Source organism: Orycteropus afer, unplaced genomic scaffold, assembly GCF_000298275.1.
Source record: "Orycteropus afer afer isolate SDZICR_OR568_19922 unplaced genomic scaffold, OryAfe1.0 scaffold00658, whole genome shotgun sequence".
NCBI classification, from domain to species: domain Eukaryota; kingdom Metazoa; phylum Chordata; class Mammalia; order Tubulidentata; family Orycteropodidae; genus Orycteropus; species Orycteropus afer.
The window spans coordinates 816,150-820,138 of record NW_006922245.1 but is presented as its reverse complement, the minus strand read 5'-3'; positions in this window follow the sequence as shown (position 1 = coordinate 820,138).

The following is a 3,989-nucleotide window of genomic DNA, read 5'->3' as shown; positions in this document are numbered from 1 at the left end:
TAGTCAGTCTTACTCTGGAAGCACTGCTGAAACTTGTCCTTCATGTGTGACTCTGCTGATATTTAAAATACTGGTGGTCTTGCTTCCAATATAACAGCATAAAAGCTACCACATTATGACAATTTAAGTCAGGAAATCAAACTATGTATTGCATTGAGAAAACATGCTGCAAAAGACCTCTTTATAGTTTCAAAAAACAAAGATAACACTTTGATGACTAAGGTTTGCTTGACTCAGTCATGGTCTTTTCAATCACCTTATATGCATGCAAAAGCTGGACAGTAACAAAGGATGATAGAAAAATAATTGATGCATTCAAGTTGTGGTGTGGGTAAGGAATATTGGATGTAACATGGACTGTCAGAGAATGAATAAATTAGTCTCAGAATAAAGACAAGGAGAATGTTCCTTTGAAGCAAAGATGGCAAGACTTTAACTCACCTACTTTGGACACATCATTAGGAAAGATCAATTGCTAGAAAATGACATAATGGTTGTTAAAGTAGAGGGAAACCTTCCATGAGCTAGATTGATACAATAGACACAACAGTAGACTCAAACATGCCAATGATCGTGGAGATGATGCAGGACTGGTCAGTAGTTTGTTCTGTTATGCATAAGGTCTCTGTGAGTTTGAACTAACTTGTCAGACAACTAACAACCTGAACAACAATGGCTATTGGGTAAAGACAGCATCTTTCATAGGCTACTGATTTGGCCACACAAGCTTCATATACAACTTGCACCCCCATCAGACTCTTTTTAATGTGATCATATTTACATGGAATGTACTCACCCTCTCCCCAAAGGGCATAACCTCAAAGTCTTAACCAATCCCTGAAAGCAGTTCCATAAATCAATACAGGTAAACAGGGTTGAAAGATACTACTTGAAAGAAAAGTAATGTTGGTATAGAGAAAGTTTAAATTTGCCTTCCATCTCTTTTTTATATTCTGTTTTTGTTTTGTTTTACTTAATCCCTTTCAGGTAGTGCCAATGCTTTGATGAACAATGGCTTTAATAAGAAAACCAAGGCAGCATGACATACATTGAGCATGAAGTGTGAACAAGTGTTTTGAATTTTTTTATCCTGAACTGTGAAATAGTGAGATGGAATATTTATGAAATTTTAATGCAGTCTGATTTTTATGAAGACTTCAAAGTCTCTGTCTCTGCATACATATGTACATGATCACTGAGACTTTGCTTTAATGGAAAGCTAACCTTTATACACATTAATTTATCCTTGCTGTGTGATAGAAGTCAGGATTTCTCTTTGAATTTCAAAGACTTCTTATTAGGTTTCTCTAAGCATCCCTTTCTAATACCCTATTCAACCCTATTCATTTCTAATAGGAACAGAAAAATGTTCAGTAGATTCTAGAAATATTTAACTAATGTAGTGCTTCCATTAATCACCTTTCAAATAAATTCCCTCAACTAACTCACCCTTCACGGATTCTCAAAATAGCCAATATTCTGTGTTTTCTCTTTAAAACATATTAATGAATATCCACAGTATACAGAATGAAAAGTCTTGGGTATCTGGTCTCTCCTATTTCTAAAAGATGAGTAACATATTTACATAAAGTAGTGTTTATACAAGAAAGAACCTTGATGGTATTATGGTTAAGTGTTTGGCTAATGATTGAAAAGTTGGCAATTTGAATCCACCAGCCACTTCTGGAGACAAAAGAACTGGTGATAAGCTTCCATAGAAACAAAGCCTAGGAAACCCTATGAAGTAGTTATATTCTGTCCTATAAAGTTGCCATGAGTCAGAATTAACTCAACAGCACACAATAATAATGTTTACAAACATTTTTATACCAGTTATATGTGCATAATGGAATTAAATATCATGTTAATTGTTTAAACATGAGTGCAGAAGAAGGTTGTTGTACAGGTTAGAGAGAAGTAATAACAAATGGATAAAAAGTTGCTGTTGAATTTGATGTGACTGAGACAACTGTAAAGATTGCAAAAATAATACAGTGAAAGTGTGGATAAATTCTACAGTTGTATTGATTTACAGTGTCTTTAAGTTCTCACCCCACTAAAGTAAAAAAAAAAAGCAAAAACAAACAATGACAAATCTAGAAATAATAGAGCATGCATTATCAATATGGTAGTAGAGGAAAAAAAACTGAAAAAAATATATTAAACAGAAAAACTTATTAGTGAATAAATCTGAAGAAATCTGAATAAGGCCTGTACTTTAGCTACAAGTACTCTATGAAAAAGAGTCCTTGTGTAGCATCCATTCCAAAGAAAATTGTGCATTGTGAAGAAATGAATATGCAGAATCAATGTACCAAAAAGAATTGGTTGACATTCAACCATTTCAGGAAGTAGCATATGATCAAGAATGAATGCTATTGAAAAAAGCAGTCCAAGCTACATTGAAGGAATTGATGAAAAACAAGGCTCCAGGAATTGACAAAATACCCATTTAGATCTTTCAACAAACAGATACAGTGATGGAGGAACTTACACATTTATGCCTCAAAATTTGGAAGATAGTTACCTGGCCAATCGCTGGAAGAGATCTCTATATGTGCTCCTTACAAAGAAAGATGATCCAACAGAATGTGGAAATTCTCGAACAATATCATTAATATCACACGCAAGGAAAATTTTGCTGAAGATAATTCAAAAACAATTGCAGTGGTGTATTCACAGGGAACGTCCAGAAATGCAAGCTGGACTCAGAAGAAGATGTGGAACTAGGGATATTTTTGCTGATGTCAGATGGACCTTAGCTGAAAGCAAAGGATAGCAGAAAGATGTTTACCTGTGTTTTATTGACTATGCAAAGGCATTTGACTGTGTGGATCATAACAAATTATGTATAACATTGCAAAAAATGGGAGTTCCAGAACACTTAATTATTCTCACGAGGAACCTACACATAGACCAAGAAGTAGTTGTTAGAACAGAACAAGGGGATATGGCATGGTTTAAAATCAGGAAAGTTGTGCATCAGGGCTGTATCCTTTCATCATACCTCAATCTATATGCTGAAAAAAAAATAATCTCAGAAGTTGGACTATATGAAGAAGAATGCAGCATCAGGATTGGAGGAAGACTCATTAACCACCTGTGATATGCAAATGGCACGACCTTGCTGAAAATGAAGATGACTTAAAGCACTTATTGATGAAAATAAAAGATGACAGCCTTCAATATGGATTATACCTCAACATAAAGAAAACACAAATTCTCACACCTGGACCAATAAGCAATATCATGATACATGGAGAAAAGATTGAAGTTGTCAGGAATTTCATTTTACTGGGATCCCCAATCAACACTCATGGAAGTGGCAATCAAGAAATCAGTTGACATATTGCACTGGGTAAATCTCCTGCAAAAGATCTTTTTAAAGTGTTAAAGATCAAAGATTCCACTTTGAAGACTGAGGTGCGTGTGCCTTCCTTAAACCATGGTATTTTCAATAGCCTCCTATGCGTGTGAAATCTGGACAATGAATGAGGAAGACCGAAGAAGAATTGATGCATTAGAATTGTGCTGTTGGCTAAGGATATTAAAAATACTATGGACTGAGATAGATCAGTGGGTAGGAATGCATAGGAAAGAAGGACATAGGGAAAAGGTAACCACAGGCAGGAAGTGAGAAGAGAACTGTTACTTTATGGGGATTACAATCAATGTCATGAAACAATATGCATAAGAACTTCTGTATGGAAAATGAATTTGCTCTGTAAACTTTTACCCAAATCACACACACACACACACACACACACACACCTTGGACTGCCAGAATAATTAACAAATCTGTGATGGAAAAAGTACAGCTGGAATGTTCTTTAGTAGTGAGAATGGCCAGACTTTGTCTCATATATTTTGGTCATGTGGAGAAAGATATCATGCTTGGTAAAATAGAGGGTCACAAAAAAAGGGGAAAACCCTCCATGAGATGGATTGATGCAGTGGCTACAATGATGGGCTCAAACATAGTAAACATT